General features: G+C 41.0%; 1 protein-coding gene across 7 annotated transcripts in view; it reads left to right on the forward strand.

Moving 5' to 3' along the window:
• Positions 1–26,160, forward strand: part of LOC110868165 — a 32,653-nt gene that overhangs the window by 3,434 nt on the left and 3,059 nt on the right. The window contains exon 4 of one of the 7 annotated variants that reach the window (XR_004891754.1): positions 8,433–8,635. The exons of the other annotated variants lie outside the window; for them this stretch is intronic. The gene's annotated coding sequence lies outside the window, so the exon portion shown is untranslated. Of the gene's footprint in view, positions 1–8,432; positions 8,636–26,160 lie in introns of those variants that run through there. 7 annotated transcript variants of the gene reach the window in all.

Raw genomic sequence — 26,160 nt, forward strand, 5'->3', positions numbered from 1 at the left:
TATGTCCTTTATCATTTAAATATGACATGTGCTTTGCACATGAGAGTTGGTTAGTAATTCTTCCTATTTCATATTAATTAACAATATATATATATATATATATATATATATATATATATATATATATATATATATATATAGGGTTAGTTTAATGTACAAATGCCCTTATCGTACATTACGTACGCTACAATCTCAGCTGTCCGATCATCTTCTTGCGTTAAATTCGCATGTTGTTTTTTTGTAACAATTTCACATGTTGGTTTTTTAACATGCGATTTCATCAAAATTACCACATGCGAAATTGTTACAAAAAAACATGCTATTTTATCAAAATTATCACATGCGAAATTGGTACAAAAAACAACATGCGAATTCATCAAAAATTATCACATGCGAAATTGTTATAAAAAAACAACATGCTATTTCATCAAAATTATCACATACGAAATTGGTACAAAAAAACATGTGAATTCATCAAAAATTTATCTCATGCGAAATTATTTATCACATGCGAAATTGTTATAAAAAAAACATGCGATTTTAAAATGCGGGAAGATTATCTAACGGCTGAGATTAAAGCGTACGTAATGTAACTTAAGCAATATTGTACAGTATTCTTTACCTATATATATATATATATATATATATATATATACACGAAACATAAACCTAAACTGTCTCTCTCAACATCCACCTTCTCTCTCTCTACACTCCTCCCAACAGCTTGTAAACCTTAACGCCTCACCAGTCACTACCACCACTCCCACCACCACCACTTCAACCCATGAAACCCTGCCTCAGATCTGAAACCCTTGTAGATTCAAGCCAGATCTATGATTCACCATGACCGTCTAACGGTCATAACTTGAACGTTGGATTGAGGGTCACCGGAACCCTAGCCAGCACATGCAAACATAAGATTTTGTTTAGAACATGGGATTTCAGGGGTGTTTCGGAGTTTAAGAGATCAGGGATGCACGGATTTTCCAACCCGATTGGACAAAATAGGTGGTGAGTTTGATCTCATCTGCTCCTATATGATCCTATCTAAATCTTTTTGAGCCAATTTCATATCAAGAGTCCAGTGGCCTTGGGCTCCCAGTTGTGTGATTGAACAAAGGGAGCTGAAGCAGTTATCAGGTGACTTACAAAATTACACATTCGGAGCTGAAGAAGACAAGTGGACTTGGTCGCTGGAATCATGAGGGTTTTCTCTGCCCGAAGTATGAGGAGTCATGTCCAGTGTTGCAGAAATCGCACCTAGATGGCGCCTAGGCGGTCATTAGTCGCTCATCGGAGGTCCGTCGCCTAGATTTTGCCAAATCGCTCAGTCAAGGCGGTCAATGTCCAATTAGGTCAAAGTTTGAAAAAATCGGTCAAAAGTCGCCTATAATCTGACCAAGTCGGGCAAAACTAGATCAGATGCTACTCAAAATTTGACCAAATTGGTTAAGTGAAACGAATTGTTACTCCATGATTTTGAGCCATTGTAGAGATAACTGGGTGCGATATTCTGATGAAGGAGATAGGGAGCGGGAAAAGGCGTATGATGAAAGTGGGGATGATTAGGGTTATTTTAGTTTGGGACTTTTAACATATAACCACCCTCCATCTTCATTAGTTTATATTTAGTCCTCATACTTGTGAATTTATATGTGTGGGACTTTTGCTCCTCTCTTGCGGTATGCGCATATAATGTATATATGTGTGGGTGCTCGGGGGGTAAAAGTGAAAGTGCACTAATTTTAACGTTATTTTACTAATTTCGTGAAAATAATGTTAAAAGAGATGGATGGTTAATCATGCATCATGTCGTGGCATTGATAGCCGAAAGACAAAGGAGTACATACACTAATTGGCCTGTCTTAATTGTCGAGTGTTATGTGTCTTATGTCCAAGGCTTGATGCAAAACTACCCGAGGGTCTCATTGGAAGCAGTCTGTCTATTCCTACAGGGTAGAGGTACGGCTGTCTACATCTTACTCTCCTCAGACCCTGCCTTAGCTTTGTTATGGGTGAGATTTACTGAGTATGATGATGATGACGACTTGTGAATTTATATATAAAAGATATAAAATTAATGGTATATGTATATAAATTCATAAAATTATACACATAAAGTCCATTACGATTAATCCCGATTAATCTCTATTAATCCCGATTAATCCCTAGGCGGTAGCTCACCGCCCGACTAGCGCCTAACGCTTTCTGCCATTGGTCATGTCCGAAGTCATATGTTTACAAATTTGAGAATTGGCTTTAGCTGGAACTGTTGGACACCCTTTTAAGGTGAATTTTTTGGCTTGGCGGATGGCTATGGATCGGGTGTCGTTTACTGTGAATCTTCTGTGGACGTTGCGCAAGATATCTGGAATTGTGTCTCAGTGGTGCAGGTTAAGTTCATTTTTTATACTTGAACTTGAAGACCTGGTCAATTTTCATGGCCATATCAGGGGAGATGGCAAGTGGCGGAAAACGGTGTACACGATAATGCAAACGACAATTTGGTGCTTGTGGAAAAGTAGAAACAACGTGATTTTCAACAAGAAGCAAGTATGCGTGGCGAGGATCTAGGATGAGATTAAAACGCTTGGGTTCTTGTAGTTCAAGAATAGATCACGATATCGAGCTATCACTTGGGCGGATTGGTGTGATACTTGTATAAATGTCGTTACATCTATTTTTTTGTTCGGTTTGAATGTCCTGTCGCAACGTGCGAGTTCTAAAAACTCGTTATATTTTAAAATGCAAGTAGTTATATACTTGTATATATATATTTTGAGCTTTATGTTCAAGTTACTTGAGCATTGTTTTCACTTTTGGCCTTGTTGGGTTTCCTTTACACATGCCCCTCTCTACACTAAATTAGTGTATGCTGATTCACCCACTCCCATTATCCCTGCCTTCCACGTTGCCTCCTTCGAAATCTATTGTCACCTTTTCTAGAAAGTGCATTAAACAAACATAACTCACATATTAAAAACAACTTGAAATCGATCATGTCCAACTAAGGAGAAAGAACAAGACGTATGAGCGAGAGAATCTTGTCGGTTCTCAAAATATGGCAACTCATTTCGAGTCACTCTCCGTCAAGACTCCGATGATCAACCAGTAGTGCCGAGCCATGTGTGGTTCAGCCGATGGAGTGGACAATCAAAGTGAGGCTGAAGATTAATACAAAGGGCCTTCGCTCGAAGAGGTTTCAACAAGAGTGGAACACAACGCGAGAGCGGTATTGAAAGGCGAAAGAGACGAGTGCACGGATTAGCGAACCAGAGGTGGAACTATATTTTGGTTTCCAGCCGGCCAAATTTCCAGTTTACTGAAATTATCAGCCAACCAAATTTTCAGTTTACCGAAGCTATCAACCATAAAGTTTCTGACATTTGCCCCTCTGCCGGAAGAGCGGCGGTCCTGCCGTTGTTGTGAAGTCCATGAAATGATCAGCTAAGAAGAACCAAAATGCAGAATATATAAACTGGTCTGAATATTGTTGGCTTTTCAAAAGATGATCGTGACTCAATTATGCAAACCTACTCTTTTGTTGTTATCTTTTATGGACCTTATTAAATACAAATAAAACACATACCAGCAAACATGAATCAAGTCAAATCCAGTTTGACTATTATAATCAATTAAGTCAAAGTTAAACGTTGTAGAAGCTATTTTTTGTTTTTCCAAAGCGCGTTAACAAGGTACAAGTCAAACATTATAGGATCCTAACATGCGCTAATAAGGTACCCTAGTCAAATATGCGCTAACAATGTGCGCTAGCGAAATCTAATAACTTTTATTTAATAAAATAAAGTCTCTTTAAAAGCTAATAACCTCTAATAACCATACTTTAACTAGTTACCTTGCACCAACCCTGTCACACATAGCTCAAGCCTAGCCATCTGATCCTCCACAAACCTCTGCATACACTCCGCCCAACCATTCGCATCAACAAGATTCACATACATCCTTTGAAACGCATACGCCATTTGATAGGTATTGTGATTCAAGTTACACTCTTGTTTCAGCTGAGTTCGAAGTTGCTCGAATGTGGCTTGCCTATCTATGTGAAACACCACCCTAAAACCTTGCACATAGTACACGACAACCATCATTGTGTGTGCATTTCCTGGTGCAGCCCACACGTTAAACCCAAACTGCACGCGTCTCGCTTTCAACACCTTTTGAGAAAATGTAACAATAAAAAAGTTTGTTACACCGTAAAAAAACCGAACGAAGTATCCAATAGTGATGAGCATGCCGGTATCGAATTTTTCCCATACCGGTACCAAATTTTTCTCGTACCGAATTTTTCAGCATTGGTACCGGTTCGGTCTAACGGCCTGAAAACCGAACACGAATGTAACACGAATTTTGCAGGTTTGGGGTTCGTGTAATTGGGCTCGGTTAGTTTCGGATTGAACCCGCGTAGTCGTTTAGCTAAACGGGTCGGGTTCGGGCTGAATCCATCGGGTTGGTGGTTGACTCGATTAACCAATTTTCGGGTCGGGTTAAACCCGCTAACACGACTCGTTTAGCAACCATAAAAAAGTCTTACTTTTTGTATGTAATCCGACTTGCGGCTGCGTCAACCCAAAATAATATGATAAATGTTCCCTGTCATTGAGATGCTTCTGCAAATTTGGTGTACATTGCTTAAGCAGCACTGCATTTCGCAAATCTTCAAAAGCATGAGCATTTGAAACTTGAATAGCCTCTAAATCAAAATCCAAATTTCCTGCATTTATGTGATCATGCACTGTAGCAATGTTTTTACTGATCCTTGTTAACGCTTCTTGATAATATATGATTGAAGCAAGCATCCTCGGGTGCAAAGGTACTAATGGTGGTGGTAGTGGTGGCTTGTCCACGTTACTATCGCCCGCGTTACCACCCTCCGCGTTACCACTGCCCGCGCCACCACCCTTACCACCGTCCGCGTTAATCATATATGTTTATCGTTTACATTTTCTTTTATCACAGAAGCTCCAATTTTCGATCAAATGAGCCTGTTGGCTTCCTTCGATTGATCCAGCCAACCCCAAATACAGATGGTTTCTGATAGATTGTTGATGGGATAGTACGTTTTACAAATGGATTCTGATGATGAGTTAAATGAGTCTTGGATGCAAATCAATCCCCCTGATGAAGATGATAATGGGGAACAAGAACCACCAGAAGAAGAAGAACCTAGAGGAGTACAAGAACCACCACCACCACAAGATTTTTTTTTCCCACAACTCTAACGCAGAAGATATAGAGTTTATGAATGACTTCTTGGGGGAGCATTTTTTCCACAACTCAACGCAGAAGACATAAAGTTTATGAATAACTTCTTTAGGGAGCATGGTAAGAATGGGGAAGACATTGGTAACGCGATAGGTGGTGACGGGGGCGGTGGTAACGCGGGCGAGCCACCACTATCGCAGCTATTAGTACCTTTGCCCCCATGGAGGCTTGCTTTAATCATATATTATCAAGAAGCGTTAACAAGAATCGGTGAAGACATTGCTACAGTGCATGATCACATAAATGCAGGAAATTTGGATTTCGATTTAGGGGGCCATTCAAGTTTCAAAGGCCCATGCTTTTGAAGATTTGCGAAACGCAGTGCTTCTTATGCAATGGACACCAAATACGCGGAAGCATCTCAATAACATGGAACATTTATCAGTTTATTTTGGGTTGACGCAACCGCAAGTAAGATTATATACAAGAAGTAAGACGTTTTTAGGGTTGCTAAACGGGTCGTGTTAGCGGGTTTAACCCGACCCGAAATTTGGTTAATCGGGTTAACCTGCCAACCCGACGGGTTCAGCACGAACCCGACCCGTTTTGCTAAACGGGTTCGTGGGTTCACTCTGAAACTAACCGAACCCAATTAACGAACCCCAAACCTGCAAATTTCGTGTTACGTTCGTGTTGGGTTTTCAGGTCGTTAGACCGAACTGGTACTAATGCCGAAAAATTTGGTAAGAGAAAAATCGGTACCAGTACAGTTTCTCAAAAGGTGTTGAAAGCGAGACACGTGCAGTTTGGGTTTAACGTGTGGCCTGCAACAGGAAATGCACACACAATGATGATTGTCGTGTACTATGTGCAAGGTTTTAGAGTGGTGTTTCACATAGATAGGCAAGCCACATTCGACCAACTTCGAGTTCGACTGGAACAATAGCGTAACTTGAATCCCAATACGTATCAAATGGCGTATGCGTTTCAAAGGATTTATGTGAATCTTGTTAATGCGAATAAACTTAATAAACTTCCTATCAAGAGTCTCGCGCGAGATACACCAATTTCTGCTCTACGTCGCGCGAGGTCCCGCCCACAAGATGTTCTGATATCAACACTTAGCATACTAAAAGAGAACATGGGCATACTAACCCGCGCGGGGTTAGTTAGATACTCAACAGGAACCGCATAGGAAGGTAGCGCAAGGCTACCTCCAGTGGTACACAAGGTACAAGTGGCAGTGAAAAGAGCCAATGAGCGTCCAGCAGGCTCTGGTCAATCGTGCGCCACGATCGTCTGACGAGAAGTACGTAAGGACGCCTACGTGGCACCAATCAGGGGACGGAGACATCTGTCCCACGATCTCCACTTGTCTGCTGATGGCGGAAGAGCAGAAGGGCCGACAACAACGACACGCGGCTCCAATCAAGGTGCGCCAGCACCGAAGAACTTCTAGAAGCCACTAAACGGTCGACACTAGTGAGACAAAGAGCACATCCGCTGTGTTGTCCTTTCCGGCCCAAGGCCCGTCAGCCCATATCCTCTTACATCTCTCCGGCTATAAATAGAGACCTCATTCCACAGGTTAAACATTCTATTCCCTCTACTCTCACTCTTAACACTTGATTATCCTCCCAAAGCAGTTGCTTATTCTCACGCCGGAGCCTGGTTAAGAGGGAAACCCCCACATTCCCCTCTTAACGAGTAACGGTGTTTCGTTTTGCAGGATTGAACCTCAAGTCGGAGCTCAAATATTTACAAGAAGATTAACCATTATGGTAGAAACATAAACCAAACTGATTAGTCCTCATAATTAGTTCAGTGTTTCTTCAGTACCGGTACAGTTTCTCAAAAGGTGTTCAAAGCGAGATAAGTGCAGTTTGGGTTTAACGTGTGGCCTGCACCAGGAAATGCACACACAATGATGGTTTTCGTGTACTATGTGCAAGGTTTTAGAGTGATGTTTCACATAGATAGGCAAGCCACATTCGACCAACTTCGAATTCGACTGGAACAATAGCGTAACTTGAATCCCAATACATATCAAATGACGTATGCGTTTCAAAGGATGTATGTGAATCTTGTTGATGCGAATGGTTGGGCGCAGTGTATGCAGAGGTTTGTGGAGGATCAGATGGTAAGGATTGAGCTATATGTGACAGGGTTGGTGTAAGGTACTAGTTAATGTATGGTTATTAGAGGTTATTAGCTTTTAAAGGGACTTTATTTATTTAAATAGAATTTATTAGATTTGACCAGCGCACATTGTTAGCGCATATTTGACTAACGTACATTGTTAACGCATTTTAGGATTCTAGAACGTTTGACTTTGACTTAATTGATTATGATAGTCAAACAGGATTTGACTTGATTGATTCATGTTTGCTGGTATACAACAACATATAGCTTCTAGAAGGCTTGAATTTGACTTAGTTGATTATGATAGTCAAACTTGTTTTGACTTATTCATATTTGTTGGCAACATATAGCTTCTAGAAGCTTTGACCATTGGTTTGCTACATTTTTTTTTAATTTACTAAGTTCCTTAAAACATAATAACAAAAGAGTAGGTTTTTGCATAATTGAGTCACGATCATCTTTTGAAAACCAACAATATTCAGACCAGTTTATTTATCCTGCATTTTTTTTTCTTCTTCTTAGCTGATCATTTCATGGACTTCACAACCATGGTAGGACCGACGCTCTTCCGGCAGAGGGGCAGCTGTTAGAAACTTTGTGGTTGATAGCTTCGGTAAACTTGAAATTTTGCTGGCTGATAACTTCGGTAAACTAGAAATTTGGCCGGTTGGAAAGCAAAATATAGTTCCACCTCTGGTTCACCGATCCGTGCACTTGTCTCTTTTGCCTTTCAATACCGTTCTCGTGTTGTGTTCCACTGTTGTTCGAAACCTCTTCCAGGAGGGCGTCGGCGACGATGTCCCCTTTTCTTGGTTTGTGTTTTTTCCATTTCTCGCACTCGGTTGACCCGTTTTCTATCCCGATGCTCCGTATAGCTCTCGAATAGCTCCTTAAACTCTGTTAGACCTGCAAAACACAATTCCAACCAAAAGTATGCTATTCGAAACTAAAAGTTATGTAAAAACATCAACTTAAACAAACTGAACACCGGTATTCGACCACGCATCATATCCCAACACTTGTTTTTTGCTTACCCTCAAGAAAATCTGTTTTTCACATTCTCGCAGGTCGAAAGAAAGGATATTTTGAAAGTGGCTAAGGTGATGAAATAGGATAAGGGTATGGAAATAAGATATTTTGAAAGTGGCTAAGGTGATGAAAACTCGATTTTTATTGTACAAAACAACTACGCTAAACACGACTAACTACAAACATCAAACTAGAAGGTAACAATTCTTCGCTTTTTATTCAACAACTATCAACAAATATTTTTTTGTTTTTCTCAACAATTTTATACTCTTTTTGTGCTTTTCTCAACAATTTTCAACAACTAAATGGGTTGGTCAAACAAATTGTTGCTTATTTGTATTTGTATTCTGATTATAAAGGATTTGAATAATTAAACAGATCCTGAGCCAATTTCCAGAGGTAGTTCTGGATGTTAGGGCTCACTTGGCGGCGAGGGGGGGGGGGACTCCATTGCGTTGGAATGTGAGCTAACTTGTTTTATGATGCTGCCTGCGTTTTCTTTTACTCACTGTGTTGGTGTCATTGTAAGATATCCTTGTCATCTTCTACAAATTTACCAAAGAGTTGCAAATTGGTAGGTGTGTTAGTTAATTTACCATGATTCTTACTTTTATCATTGATAAAAGGTTTTATATTTTATTTTAAACAACTATGTTGTTAATTACAACAATAATGATTAATTAGAAATTTACATCGAGATAGTTGGTAAACGGGCAACAAGCTGCGCCGCTACCCCTTTTTGAATAGCAAAACTAAGCCTTTTAAAAACTACGTCCATAGATCTCGGGGTCATAATATTACTATGCATGACCCTTTGAACTCGACTAAGTAGGTCCACAGCCTCTGGCGCCTGAAAACCAAAAGTATCAAAAGCAAATGGGATAAACACGTGCTGGTTGTCAAGGCACGCTTTCTCATGCTTGATCACTTTACCCGAAGCAGCCTTTAAAGCAGCCTGGCCCACTTTGAAAGCACTACTCCCTAAGTCCACCAGTAGGGAAACCCGAGTTAAATCCACACAGGCGTGTTTTCCTCCTACCCATCCAAAGACCAGAATGTCGGCGGGTTGAAGGGTAGATCTCCCTTCCAACGGGTCCGTTAAGAAATTAACGGGTGCCTCTTTCTTAGCCGAAATACCAGGGCATCTGAATATGTCAAAAAGGACATCCCTAACCAAATCATGTCATGTCGATATTTGAACCCCGGGAGCTCGCTGCAATGAACTGCATGCTCACCAAAAGAATCCAAACACGCCTTATGACAAACTGGGCATACCTCATCAAATGGGAATAAAGGAATCATGAGCCGATACTTAAGGATAGTACGGTACTCCACCGGCGACATATGCTGGCCTCACCCATCTATAGGTATAGCAAGAAGAAAATCTTGTGCATGTGGTGCTCGGAGACACTCAAAAACAGCTTTTTGTCTAACGGTCAAGTCAAACTGCACTTCGATTTCGTGGACAATTTTACTAAAAAGAGCACTCGCCAATGCCTGTTGGGCTTTAGGGGGGCGGTGTCCTTATTAGTGAAACCGCTGAAGTCAAAGCTTGGAATCGTATCACGAAGACAAGCCAAAGCACAAACATAATCAGAATCCATACCGCATATGCCACTGTCTCTTAAGATGTGGTCCTGTAGCACCCACGATTGGGCCCTAGAGGCCACAAAAGCATAGGATGAAGCCTCTACATCTGAATACAACCCCAAACCTCCAAACCTAATTGGTAGTGAAGCAAGTCGCCACTGGAGGTCTCCAAAGAAAGGACCTCCACAAACCACGAATTCGTCAATCGCCTCACGCAAACCTTTGTCAAAAAACAACGCTGTATCTTCCATGTTTGAAAGGCGAAAGAGACAAGTGCATGGATCGGCGAAGATGTTAATACAAAGGGCCTTCGCTCGAAGAGGTTTCAACAAGAGTTGGAACACAACACGAGAGCGATATTGAAAGGCGAAAGAGACAAGTGCACGGATTGGCGAACCAAAGGTGGAACTGTATTTTGGTTTCTAGCCGGCCAATTTTCCAGTTTACTGAAATTATCAGCTGACCAAATTTCCAGTTTACCGAAGCTATCAATCACAAAGTTTCTAACATTTGCCCCTCTGCCGGAAGAGCGGCGGTCCTGCCGTTGTTGTGAAGTCCATGAAATGATCAGCTAAGAAGAACCGTAATGCAGAATATATAAACTGGTCTGTATATGGTTGGCTTTTCAAAAGATGATCGTGACTCAATTATGCAAACCTACTCTTTTGTTGTTATCTTTTAAGGACCTTATTAAATACAAATAAAAATAAAATGTAGCAATCCAATAGTCAAACCTTCTGGAAGCTATATGTTGCCAACAAATATGAATTAAGTCAGAAACCAGTTTGACTATCATAATCAACTAAGTCAAAGTCAAACCTTCTAGAAGCTATATGTTGCCGTATACCACCAAACATGAATCAAGTCAAATCCAGTTTGACTATCATAATCAATTAAGTCAAAGTCAAGCGTTATAGAAGCTATGATTTGTTTTTTTCAAAACGCGTTAACAAGGTACAAGTCAAACATTCTAGGATCCTAACATGCGCTAATAAGGTACCCTAGTCAAATATGCGCTAACAATGTGCGCTAGCGAAATCTAATAACTTCTATTTAATAAAATAAAGTCTTTTTAAAAGCTAATAACCTCTAATAACCATACTTTAACTAGTTACCTTGCACCAACCCTGTCACACATAGCTCAAGCCTCATCATCTGATCCTCCACAGACCTCTGCATACACTCCGCCCAACCATTCGCATCAACAAGATTCACTTACATCATTTGAAACGCATACGCCATTTGATAGGTATTGGGATTCAAGTTACATTTGTTCTAGCTGAGTTCGAAGTTGGTCGAATGTGGCTTGCCTATCTATGTGAAACACCACTTTAAAACCTTACACATACTACACGACAACCATCTTTGTGTGTGCATTTCCTGGTGCAGGCCACACGTTAAACCCAAACTGCACGCGTCTCGCTTTCAAAACCTTTTGAGAAACTGTAACAATAAAAAGTTTGTTACACCGTAAAAAAATCGAACGAAGTATAGAATAAGGATGAGCATACCGGTACCGAATTTTTCCCGTACCGGTACCAATCTGTTCTCGTACCGAATTTTTCAGCGTCGGTACCGGTTCGGTCTAACGGCCTGAAAACCCAACACGAATGTAACACGAAATTTGCAGGTTTGAGGTTCGTCTAATTGGGCTCGGTTAGTTTCGGATTGAACCCGCGTACCCGTTTAGCTAAACGGGCCGGTTTCGGGCTGAGCCCATCGGGTTGGCGGGTTTGCCCGATTAACCAATTTTCGGGTCGGGTTAAACCTGCTAACACGACCTGTTTAGCAACCCTAAAAAGTCGTACTTTTTGTATGTAATCTGACTTGCGGCTGCGTCAACCTAAAATAATCTGATAAATGTTCCCTGTCATTGAGATGCTTCCGCATATTTGGTGTCCATTGCATAAGTTGCACTGCATTTAGTAAATCTTCAAAAGCATGAGCATTTGAAACTTGAATGGCCCCTGAATCCAAATCCAAATTTCCTGCATTTATGTGATCATGCACTGTAGCAATGTTTTTACTGATCCTTGTTAACGCTTCTTGATAATATATGATTGAAACAAGTCTCCTCGGGTGCAAAGGTACTAATGGTGGTGGTAGTGGTGGCTCGTCCACGTTACCATCGCCCGCGTTACCACCCTCCGCGTTACCACCGCCCGCGCCACCACCGTTACCACCGTCCGCGTTAATCATATGTATTTATCTTTTACATTTTCTTTTATCACAGAAGCTCCAATGTTCGATCAAATGAGCCTGTTGGCTTCCTTAAATTGATCCAACTAACCCCAATAACCGCAAATACAGATGGTTTCTGATGGATTGTTGATGTGATAGTACGTTTTACAAATAGATTATGATGATGAGTTAAATGAGCCTTGGATGCAAATCAATCCCTCTGATGAAGATGATAACGGGGAACAAGAACCACCAGAAGAACCTGGAGGAGTTCAAGAACCACCACCACCACAAGATTTTTTTTTCCCCAACTCTAACGCATAAGATATAGAGTTTATGAATGACTTCTTTGAGGAGCATTTTTTCCACAACTCAACGCAGAAGATATAGAGTTTATGAATAACATCTTTAGGGAGCATGGTAAGAACGGGTAAGACAGTTGTAACGCGAGAGGTGGTAACGCGAGCGGTGGTGACGTGGGTGGTGGTAACGCGGGCGAGCCACCACTACCGCAGCTATTAGTACATTTGCCCCCAAGGAGGATTGCTACAATCATATATTATCAAGAAGCGTTAACAAGGATCGGTGAAGACATTGCTACAGTGCATTATCACATAAATGGAGAAAATTTGGATTTCGATTTAGGGGGCCATTCAAGTTTCAAAGGCCCATGCTTTTGGAGATTTGCGAAACGCAGTGCTTCTTATGCAATGGACACCAAATACGCGGAAGCATCTCAATGACAGGGAACATTTATCAGATTATTTTGGGTTGACGCAACCGCAAGTCAGATTATACACAAGAAGTAAGACTTTTTTTAGGGTTGCTAAACGAGTCGTGTTAGCAGGTTTAACCCGACCCAAATTTTTGTTAATCGGGTCAACCAGCCAACCCGACGGGTTCAACCCGAACCCAACCTGTTTTGCTAAACGGGTTCACTATGAAACTGACCGAATCCAATTAGATGAACCTCAGACCTGCAAATTTCGTGTTACGTTCGTGTTGGGTTTTCAGGTCGTTAGACCGAACCGGTACTAATGCCGAAAAAATTGGTACGAGAAAAATTCGGTACCGGTACAGTTTCTCAAAAGGTGTTGAAAGCGAGACAAGTGCAGTTTGGGTTTAACGTGTGGCCTGCACCAGGAAATGCACACACAATGATGGTTGTCGTGTACTATGTGCAAGGTTTTAGAGTGATGTTTCACATAGATAGGCAAGCCACATTCGACCGACTTCGAGTTCGACTGGAACAATAGCGTAACTTGAATCTCAATACATATCAAATGGCGTATGCGTTTCAAAGGATGTATGTGAATCTTGTTGATGCGAATGGTTGGGTGCAGTGTATGCAGAGGTTTGTGGAGGATCAGATGGTAAGGATTGAGCTATGTGTGACAGGGTTGGTGTAAGGTAACTAGTTAATGTATGGTTATTAGAGGTTATTAGCTTTTAAAGAGACTTTATTTATTTAAATAGAATTTATTAGATTTGACCAGCGCACATTGTTAGCGCATATTTGACTAACGTACATTGTTAACGCATTTTAGAATTCAAGAACGTTTGATTTTTGCCTTGTTAACGTGTTTTGAAAACAAAACATAGCTTCTAGAACGTTTGACTTTGACTTAATGGATTATGATAGTCAAACAGGATTTGACTTGATTGATTCATGTTTGCTGGTATATAACAACATATAGCTTCTAGAAGGTTTGAATTTGACTTAGTTGATTATGATAGTCAAACTGGTTTTGACTTGATTCATATTTGTTGGCAACATACAGCTTCTAGAAGCTTTGACCATTGGTTTGCTACATTTTTTTTAGTTTACTAAGGTCCTTAAAAGATAACAACAAAAGAGTAGGTTTTGCATAATTGAGTCACGATCATCTTTTGAAAACCAACAATATTCAGACCAGTTTATTTATCCTGCATTTTTTTTCTTCTTCTTAGCTGATCATTTTATGGACTTCACAACAATGGTAGGACCGACGCTCTTTCGGCAGAGGAGCAGCTGTTAGAAACTTTGTGGTTGATAGCTTCGGTAAACTTGAAATTTGGCTGGCTGTTAACTTCGGTAAACTAGAAATTTGGCTGCTTGGAAAGCAAAATATAGTTCCACCTCTGGTTCACCGATCCGTGCACTTGTCTCTTTCGCCTTTCAATGCCGCTCTCGTGTTGTGTTCCACTGTTGTTCGAAACCTCTTCCAGGAGGGCGTCGGCGACGATGTCCCCTTTTCTTGGTTTGTGTTTTTTTCCATTTCTGGCACTCGGTTGACCCGTTTTCCATCCCGATGCTCCGTATAGCTCTCGAATAGCTCGTTAAACTTTGTTAGACCTGCAAAACACAATTCCAACCAAAAGTGTGCTATTTGAAACTAAAAGTTATGTAAAAACATCAACTTAAACATACTGAACACCGGTATTCGACCACGCATCATATCCCAACACTTGTTTTTTGCTTGCCCTCAAGAAAATCTGTTTTTCACATTCTCGCAGATCGAACGAAAGGATATTTTGAAAGTGGCTAAGGTGATGAAATAGGATAAGGGTATGGGAATAGGATATTTTGAAAGTGGCTAAGGTGATGAAAACTCGATTTTTATGGTACAAAACAACTACGCTAAACACGACTAACTACAAACATCAAACTAGAAGGTAACAATTCTTCGCTTTTTATTCAACAACTATCAACACATATTTTTTTGTTTTTCTCAACAATTTTATACTCTTTTTGTGCTTTTCTCAACAATTTTCAACAACTAAATGGGTTGGTCAAACAAGTTGTTGCTCATTTGTATTTGTATTCTGATTATAAAGGATTTGAATAATTAAACAGATCCTAAGCCAATTTCCAGAGGTAGTTCTGGATGTTAGGGCTCACTAGGGGGGGGGGACTCCATTGCTTTGGAATGTGAGCTAACTTGTTTTATGATGCTGCCTGCGTTTTCTTTTACTCACTGTGTTGGTGTCATTGTAAGATATCCTTGTCATCTTCTACAAATTTACCAAGAGTTGCAAACTGGTAGGTGTGTTAGTTAATTTACCATGATTCTTACTTTTATCATTGATAAAAGGTTTTATATTTTTTTTTAAACAACTATGTTGTTAATTACAACAATAATGATTAATTAGAAATTTACATCGAGATAGTTGGTAAACGGGCAACAAGCTGCGCCACTACCCCTTTTTGAATAGCAAAACTAAGCCTTTTAAAAACTACGTTCATAGATCTCGGGGTCATAACATTACTATGCATGACCCTTTGAACTCGACTAAGTAGGTCCACAGCCTCTGGCGCCTGAAAACCAAAAGTATCAAAAGCAAATGGGATAAACACGTGCTGGTTGTCAAGGCACCATGCTTGATTACTTTACCCGAAGCAGCCTTTAAAGCAGCCTGGCCCACTGTGAAAGCACTACTCCCTAAGCCCACCAGCGGGGAAACCCTTGTTAAATCCACACAGGCGTGTTTTCCTCCTACCCATCCAAAGACCAGAATGTCGGCTGGTCGAAGGGTTGATCTCTCTTCCAACGGGTTCGTTAAGAAATTAACGGGTGTCTCTTTCTTAACCGAAATACCAGGGCATCTGAATATGTCAAAAAGGACATCCCTAACCAAATCATGTCGATATTTGAACCCCGGGAGCTCGCTGCAATGAACTGCATGCTCACCAAAAGAATCCAAACACGCCTTATGACAAACTGGGCATACCTCGTCAACTGGGAATAAAGGAATCATGAGGCAATACTTAAGGATAGTACGGTACTCCACCGGCGACATATGCTGGCCTAACCCATCTATAGGTATAGCAAGAAAAAAATCTTGTGCATGTGGTGCTCGGAGACACTCAAAAACGGCTTTTTGTCTAACGGTCAAGTCAAACTGCACTTCGATTTCGTGGACAATATTACTAAAAAGAGCACTCGCCAATGCATGTTGGGCTTTAGGGGGGCGGTGTCCTTATTAGTGAAACCGCTGAAGTCAAAGCTTGGAATCGTATCACGAAGACAAGCCAAAGCACAAACATAATCAGAATCCATACCGCATATGCCACTGTCTCTTAAGATGTGATCCTGTAGCACCCACGATTGGGCCCTCGAGGCCACAAAAGCATAGGATGAAGCCTCTACAGCTGAATACAACCCCAAACCTCTAAACCTAATAGGTAGTAAAGCAAGTTGCCACTGGAGGTCTCCAAAGAAAGGACCTCCACAAACCACGAATTCCTCAATCGCCTCACGCAAACCTTTGTCAAAGAACAACGTTGCATCTTCCATGTTTGAAAGGCGATAGAGACAAGTGCACAGATCGGCGAAGATGTTAATACAAAGGGCCTTCGCTCGAAGAGGTTTCAACAAGAGTGGAACACAACACGAGAGCGATATTGAAAGGCGAAAGAGACAAGTGCACGGATTGGCGAACCAAAGGTGGAACTGTATTTTGGTTTCCAGCCGGCCAAATTTCCAGTTTACTGAAATTATCAGCTAACCAAATTTCCAGTTTACCGAACTATCAACCACAAAGTTTCTGACATTTGCCCCTCTGCCGGAAGAGCGGCGGTCCTGCCGTTGTTGTGAAGTCCATGAAATGATCAGCTAAGAAGAACCGAAATGCAGAATATATAAACTGGTCTGTATATGGTTGGCTTTTCAAAAGATGATCGTGACTCAATTATGCAAACTTACTCTTTTGTTGTTATCTTTTAAGGACCTTATTAAATACAAATAAAAATAAAATGTAGCAATCCAATGGTCAAACCTTCTAGAAGCTATATGTTGCCAACAAATATGAATTAAGTCAGAAACCAGTTTGAGTTTCATAATCAACTAAGTCAAAGTCAAACCTTCTAGAAGCTATATGTTGCCGTATACCAGCAAACATGAATCAAGTCAAATCCAGTTTGATTATCATAATCAATTAAGTCAAAGTCAAACGTTCTAGAAGCTATGATTTGTTTTTTCAAAATGCGTTAACAAGGTAAAAGTAAAAAATTCTAGAATCCTAACATGCGCTAATAAGGTACCTTAGTCAAATATGCGCTAACAATGTGCGCTAGCGAAATCTAATAACTTCTATTTAATAAAATAAAGTTTTTTAAAAGCTAATAACCTCTAATAACCATACTTTAACTAGTTACCTTGCACCAACCCTGTCACACATATCTCAAGCCTCGCCATCTGATCCTCCACAAACCTCTGCATACACTCCGCCCAACCATTCGCATCAACAAGATTCACATACATCCTTTGAAACGCATACGCCATTTGATAGGTATTGGGATTCAAGTTACACTCTTGTTCCTGCTGAGTTCGAAGTTGGTCGAATGTGGCTTGCCTATCTACGTGAAACATAACTCTAAAACCTTGCACATAGTACACGACAACCATCATTGTGTGTGCATTTCCTGGTGCAGGCCACACCTTAAACCCAAACTGCACGCGTCTCGCTTTCAACACCTTTTGAGAAACTGTAACAATAAAAAAGTTTGTTACACCGTAAAAAACCGAACGAATTATAGAATAGGGATGAGCATACCGGTACCGAATTTTTCTCGTACTGAATTTTTCAGCATAGGTACCGGTTCGGTCTAACGGCCTGAAAACCCAACACGAGCGTAACACGAAATTTGCAGGTTTGGGGTTCGTCTAATTGGGCTCGGTCAGTTTCGGATTGAACCCGCGTACCCGTTTTGCTAAACGGGTCGGGATCGGGCTGAACCTATCGGGTTGGCGGGTTGACCCGATTAACGAATTTTCGGGTGGGGTTAAACCCGCTAACACGACCCGTTTAGCAACCCTAAAAAGTCTTACTTTTTGTATGTAATCTAACTTGCGGCTGCGTCAACCCAAAATAATCTCATAAATTTTCCTTGTTATTGAGATATTTCCGCATATTTGGTATCCATTGTATAAGCAACACTGCATTTCGCAAATCTTCAAAAGCATGAGCATTTGGAACTTGAATGGCCCTAAATCCAAATCCAAATTTTCTGCATTTATGTGATCATGCACTGTAGCAATGTTTTTTTACTGATCCTTGTTAACGATCCATGATAACATATGATTGAAGCAAGTTTCCTCGGGTGCAAAGGTACTAATGGTGGTGGTAGTGGTGACTCGTCCACGTTACCATCGCCCGCGTTACCACCCTTCGCGTTACCACCGCCCGTGCCACCACCGTTACACCGTCCGCGTTAATCATATATGTTTATCTTTTACATTTTCTTTTATCATAGAAGCTCCAATTTTCGATCAAATGAGCCTGTTGGCTTCCTTCGATTGTTCCAGCGAACCCCAAATACAGATGGTTTCTGATGGATTGTTGATGGGATAATACGTTTTACAAATGGATTCTGATGATGAGTTAAATGAGTCTTGGATGCAAATCAATCCCCTTGATGAAGATGATAATGGGGAACAAGAACCACCAGAAGAACCTGGAGGAGTACAACAACCACCACCACCACAAGATTTTTTTTTTCCACAACTCTAACGCAGAAGATATAGAGTTTATGAATGACTTCTTTGGGGAGCATTTTTTCCACAACTCAACGCAGAAGATATAGAGTTTATGAATAACTTCTTTGGGGAGCATGGTAAGAATGGGGAAGACAGTGGTAACGCGGGCGGTGGTGACGTAGGCGGTGGTAACGCGGGCGAGCCACCACTACCGCAGCTATTAGTACCTTTGCCCCCAGGAGGCTTGCTTCAACCATATACTATCAAGAAGCGTTAACAAGGATCGGCGAAGACATTGTTACCGTGCATGATCACATAAATGCAGGAAATTTTGACTTCGATTTAGGGGGCCATTCAAGTTTCAAAGGCCCGTGCTTTTGAATATTTGCGAAACGCAGTGCTTCTTATGCAATGGACACCAAATACGCGGAAGCATCTCAATGACAGGGAACATTTATCAGATTATTTTGGGTTGACGCAACCGCAAGTCAGATTATATACAAAAAGTAAGACTTTTTTAGAGCTGCTAAGCGGGTCGTGTTAGCGGGCTTAACCCGACCCAAAATTTGGTTAATCGGGTCAACCTGCTAACCCGACGGGTTCAGCTCGAACCCGACCCGTTTTGCTAAACGGGTTCGTGGGTTCACTCTGAAACTGACCAAACCTAATTAGACGAACCCCAAACCTGTAAATTTCGTGTTACGTTCGTGTTGGGTTTTCAGGTCATTAGACCGAACCGGTACTAATGCCGAAAAATTTGGTACGAGAAAAATTCGGTACCGGTACAGTTTCTTAAAAGGTGTTGAAAGCGAGACACGTGCAGTTTGGGATTAACGTGTGGCCTGCACCAGGAAATGCACACACAATGATGGTTGTCGTGTACTATGTGCAAGGTTTTAGAGTGGTGTTTCACATAGATAGGCAAGCCACATTCGACCAACTTCGAGTTCAACTGGAACAATAGTGTATCTTGAATCCCAATACCTATCAAATGGCGTATGCGTTTCAAAGGATTTATGTGAATCTTGTTGATGCGAATGGTTGGGCGGAGTGTATTCAGAGGTTTGTGGAGGATTAGATGGTGAGGATTAAGCTATGTGTGACAGGGTTGGTGTAAGGTAACTAGTTAATGTATGGTTATTAGAGGTTATTAGATTTTAAAGAGACTTTATTTATTTAAATAGAATTTATTAGATTTGAACAGCGCACATTATTAGCTCATATTTGACTAGCGTACCTAGTTAACGCATTTTAGGATCCTAGAACTTTTGACTTTTACCTTGTTAACGCGTTTTGAAAACAAAACATAGCTTCTAGAATGTTTGACTTTGACTTAATTGATTATGATAGTCAAACTGGATTTGACTTGATTCATGTTTGCTGGTATACTACAACATATAGCTTCTAGAAGGTTTGAATTTGACTTAGTTGATTATGATAGTCAAACTGGTTTTGACTTGATTCATATTTGTTGGCAACATATAGCTTCTAGAAGCTTTGACCATTGGATTGCTACATTTTTTTTTAAGTTTAATAAGGTCCTTAAAAAATAACAACAAAAGAGTAGGTTTGCATAATTGAGTAACGATCATCTTTTTGAAAAGCCAACAATATTCAGACCATAGTTACCTAATTCGCGGTTCGCTCCGATTCGGGTACGCGATTCGCTAGAGGTGACGTTTTCGGTACGGAGGGGGGTAGGTTCATTTCGATGCGAACCGGTACGGTGTACCATGGAGTCTGGTTCGGTGTACACAAAATAAAACATAAATTATCAAATTCCAAAATTCAAATTACCAAACATAAACCAATGGGGTTGTGGTCCATTGTCAAAGACAAAGTCTTTGAACACCATGGGAGGGGAGGTCTTGGGTTCAAGTCCCATAGACGACAGAAATAAAAGAAATTTACCGTTCAAAAAGAAAAAATTACCAAACATAAACATTGAAGGTTGAAGATAAAATTTGATATTGAATAGGAGTAGAAACTGATGTAATTTGGTTAAATGTTATATATTTATAATCTTAATTTATACCTTTTATGTATAAATTTATTAGTTTAAGGACCAAATGTGAACTAGTAAGGATAGAGAGGGTTAAATGTTCAAATACACAAACTACTTTCACACTTTTTATGTAAAAAAACTATAAGTTTTAGGTTTTAAATGTAAACTAGTAAAAATAGAGGGGTTAAATGTTGTAATAGCTAAACTTATTTAAACCCTAAAAACCTAAAACATACACAGCCGTTGTTTCTTCTTCCCCTTCTTACTTGTTTCTAGCTGAAAACAAGATTCACGTCTGAATTCAGCAAAGGATCTTACTTGTTTCTGGCTAAAAACAAGATTTACTACTAAACAATCACTAACACTATAAGACCGGGTCAAGTTGGGTAAATTTTAAGGTAACTAGCTAAGGGGTAACAAACGATAGGCTTTTAGGCACAAAATTGGGCAACTAAATGTCCAAACCCCCGCCCTTCTCGCAACCATGCTCATATATATAATTTATGAGATCTAACCCCCCAAATCCCACACTCACACACACTAAAGACAAGGCTACCTAAATGCCCTTATCCTTTTCGCATTCATATCCAACTAAGAACTCAAACCGTATCAAGGCACAAGTTCTAATGCACCCCCACCCGTAGCCACTCTCATCAAAGACAAATATTATTTATCTACATGTATGGCTTCAATCTTACCAAGAATAAAGGGTATTAAGAGTTGCCGGTGCATCAATTGGGGTTAATCCAAGGTGTTCAAATTCTCACATTGTTTCGCTTGATTTAAAATTTTTCAAAAATCTTAAAAATTCCCCTCATCCCCACACTTGGGATACATTGACCCCAATGTATGGTTTTGAGAAGCTTTAATCGCTTAAACTCTTCAACACCAACCAAAAGTTCCACACTCAAACCACAAATTTCTTTTTTGGTATTTTTCATTATATATATATATATTTAAAGACATAACACCACCAACTAGCACCAACCCGATACAAAACATCAAAAACTCAACACCACCCAACCACTCGACCATAAGCATATCAAACTAAATAAATATTCACAAAATATACAAAGAAGGAACACGACCTGACTAGTAATAGCATGGCTGCGGAGGCCCAAAAATGGAAGACATCATATCATTCCATTCTCCAAAAGCGAATGCATCGCTACTACTCCCACCTTGTTGAGGAGCTCCTTCTTGTTGGCGCGGGTCGATCCACTGTGAATGATGGAGCGGCGGGGTCGGATGCGATAAACTACCATCGTAAGGTGGTAGAGACGCATAATCCACATGTTGTGGATCCACAACCACCGGCCGCCCGACGTGTCAATCTGCATGCATTCTTCTTGCTTGGTCATCATGATATCGGTTGTTCATCACGAGCTCGTGGGAGTAGGCGTGTGTACGATTCCATGCTTCTTGACGATCGAAGTTATGCTTCAAAGACCGCTCCATACTAGCGCTCATCATCGTTTGTTGATCAAATAACGTGCGCTCCGACCCCGACCATGATTCAAAAATGGGTGCCGGAGGACGTTGGTTCTCAATCACTTCTTGCATCGTGCCGTCATAAGCCCAATTCGGCTCATAGGAACGCTCCGTGTAATCATAAAAAGCACCACCATATCCTCCACCTGGGCCCCCTTGCCCCACATTCACATTTTCACCACCATGAGGTTCATCCTCATAATCCTCATCCCCACTCGGGGCTTCCGCATCACTTTCCGGTTCTTCCTCTTCACCCGGTAAAAGATCTCTCGCACCAACTTTCAATGCTCGCCATCGCTGACCCTCGGACTTGAGTTTATGATACCTTTCTGATTGGGTGTAGGTCCACCCGAAACCCATCTTTTGTAAAGTAAAAGGCTGATGCCTTTTCGGGCGTCCTCTATCTTCCGACGTGATTGCCTTTTGCTGCTTCATCAATCCCGTGATAATTCGGCAATACGGGATAATATCTCTTCCCAACTTGTTTCGGCAAATCCAGAGTTGGTTCATAATCAAATATCGGATTGGAAAACGCGGAGCCCCATGGAGCAACGAATAGATGACGGGTACCTCTGGGTACCTCACTTGCTCCTTATCTCCTTTTCGCGGAATGACATTTATAAGGCAAATAGCTAACAACAACTTCACTTCAATTTTCAAGTTCTTCCGGTACAAGACTCCACTATAAGTACCAGGCAAGAACAACGCCGCTAACATATCATTCCAACGAGGATGCCTCTCCGGTTTTACCAAAAGGTCATCAAGACTAGGGATCATGCAGTCACGAGCCGGTAAATTGTCATATTTCCCCAATTTCTTTAGTGTGTCAAAAGACATCTCTACCGGAACCCCATTCACCTCACCCGTTAACTTCATTTGTGACGGCTTCTCGTATGTGTTGCGCTTGAGGGTTGCCATCCATTCTTGAATTTCATCCATAAATAAATTCTTGCTATTCTTATTATAGCAATTAAGAGCCGCCTCCTATCCTAGGGCACAGAATTGGGCAAACACATTGAACGGCCCAAATTCAACCTCTCTCACCTCTCTTTCACAAATGAATGCAGCTGCCTTGTTTTTCAACCGGTTCATACTATCGTGGTATAGAGTTGGTTGCCAATGCTCCGGCTGCTCATCTAACGGACCCGACTCCGTTACAAAACAAATAAAGTAAAATGCTAACTATTTACACTACCAAACCTGGGCCTCTCATGGTTGTTCCTCATCGACCGGGCGTAGAATATAGCCCACTTTGTCAAGCTCCAAGTTGTTTATGTCGTTTCCCTCCAAGTATGGCTTCAACCTATGACCGTTTACCGTTTGTTATTTGTTCGTTTGCTCATCTTGGATATCTACATCACCAAATCTCCCAACTCGCCGAACGACATACGGGCCCATCCATTTGCTTTTGAGCTTGCCCGCAAACATCTTGAGTCTTGAGTTATACAACCAAACATTTTGACCCACTTCAAAGATTTTCTTCCTCAATTTTGCATCGTGTACTTTCTTGAGTTTGTCTTTGTAAGCCGATGCACACTCATATGCTTCATCTCTAAGTTCTTCGATTTCGCACAATTGCAACTTTCTCATCTTTCCCGCTTCATTGTAATCCGCATTGACCGTGGTGATTGCCCAATATGCCCGATGCGCTAACTCCATTGGCAAGTGACAACCCTTCCCATAAACCATCCGGTAAGGTGTTGTGCCAATCGGAGTCTTGTAGGCCGTTCGGTATGCCCACAATGCATCGTCTAACTTGCTCGACCAATCCTTCCTATCCGTACGAACCGTTTTCATGAGAATTTCTTTTATTTGACGGTTGGACACTTCGACTTGTCCACTCGTTTGCGAATGGTAAGGTGTGGCAATCCGGTGATTCACACTATATCGCTTCACTAATTTCCCAAAGTTGAAGTTCTTGATTATGGGGCTCCGCGTTTTCCAATCCGATATTTGATCATAAACCACCTCTGGATTTGCCGAAACAAGTTGGGAAGAGATATTATCCCGTATTGCCGAATTATCACGGGATTGATGAAGCAGCAAAAGGCAATCACGTCTGAAGATAGAGGACGCCCGAAAAGGTATCAGCCTTTTACTTTATAAAAGTTGGGTATCGGGTGGACCTACACTCAATCAGAAAGGTATCATAAACTCAAGTCGGAGAGTCAGCGATGGGGAGCATTGAAAGTTGGTGCGAGAGATCTTTTACCGGGTGAAGAGGAAGAACCGGAAAGTGATGCGGAAGCCCCGAGTGGGGATGAGGATTACGAGGATGAACCTCATGGTGGTGAGAATGTGAATGCGGGGCAAGGGGGCCCAGGTGGAGGATATGGTGGTGCTTTTTATGATTACACGGAGCGTTCCTATGAGCCGAATTGGGCTTATGACGGCATGATGCAAGAAGTGATTGAGAACCGTCCTCCGGCACCCATTTTTGAATCATGGTCGGGGTCGGAGCGCACCTTATTTGATCAACAAACGATGATGAGCGCTAGTATGGAGCGGTCTTTGAAGCATAACTTCGATAGTCAAGAAGCATGGAATCGTACACACGCCTACTCCCACGAGCTCGAGATGAACAACCGATACCATGATGACCAAGCAAGAAGAATGCATGCAGATTGGCACGCCGGGCGGCCAGTGGTTGTGGATCCACATCATGTGGATTATGCGTCTCTACCACCTTACGATGGTAGTGTATCGCATCCGACCCCGCCGCTCCATCATTCACAGTGGATCGACCCGCGCCAACAAGAAGGAGCTCCTCAACAAGGTGGGAGTAGTAGCGGTGCATTCGCTTTTGGAGAATGGAATGATATGATGTCTTCCATTTTTGGGCCTCCGCAGCCACGCTATTACTAGTCAGGTCGTGTTCCTTCTTTGTATATTTTGTGAATATTTATTTAGTTTGATATGTTTATGGTCGGGTGGTTGGGTGGTGTTGAGTTTTTGATGTTTTGTATCGGGTTGGTGCTAGTTGGTGGTGTTATGTCTTAAAAAAAAATATATAAAATGAAAAATACCAAAAAGAAATTTGTGGTTTGAGTGTGGAACTTTTGGTTGGTGTTGAAGAGTTTAAGCGATCAAAGCTTCTCAAAACCATACATTGGGGTCAATGTATCCCAAGTGTGGGGATGAGGGGAATTTTTGAGATTTTTGCATGATGTTTCTTGGTGTAATAGGTGAGGTAGGTGAACCAGCAATTCTGTTTTCTCGTAATAAAACTCTGTTTTGCCTCAATGTTCTTTCAATTTCCGGATCAAACGATAGTGGTGACAACTTGTGAGAGCCTCTAGTATGCATACACCTGAAAGTACCTGCACACTAAACACAACCAGCGTAAACCTGAAAATAACAAAACAAAACTACTAAATTAACACAAGTTGCGCACTACTCCCCGACAACGGCGCCAAAATTTGACGTGATGTCGTGGTACACGCAAATTTAATCCAAATAACAACTAGTAGATAGTGGTAAATGTGTATCGAACTCAGGGAGTATGTGGAAAATGTGTTGATGTTATAGTTTTGCAACTTAACTACAATTAAACTAAAATACAGAATTTAAAGGTCAATGATTTGGATTGTTGTTTTGGAAAACTAAATTACTACCTAATTTCAAAAGCAAAATTGGATTTTTTTTAATTCAGATTATGAGAACAATGACCATCTTAGGATTCAGTTTCTTTTAACACTTGTGTGAAATTCCAACTAGAAAGAGTTACATAGACATAACTCGTGTATAAACAATTGTTGTGATGAAAGGGAACAAAGTACTCGGATTATATTAATGCGAGGTTGTTTCCCGATGATCAATCAATCAATATCCAACCCTAACCCTTCCCGTGATATCCCTATTGCCAGCGGCACCAAGAACGTACAAATTAGACTAGAATTGCAATACCAATTAACAAGCTATAATCAATTACTCAAACACCATGACAAACAAAGCAATACAAGTTATCATTCTAGAAATTAAGGAACAAACACATAAGAGTTTAAGAAAACCTTCACCTAAGATGATCACCACAAGTTTAGC

Source organism: Helianthus annuus, chromosome 4 (genome assembly GCF_002127325.2).
Source record: "Helianthus annuus cultivar XRQ/B chromosome 4, HanXRQr2.0-SUNRISE, whole genome shotgun sequence".
NCBI lineage: Eukaryota > Viridiplantae > Streptophyta > Magnoliopsida > Asterales > Asteraceae > Helianthus > Helianthus annuus.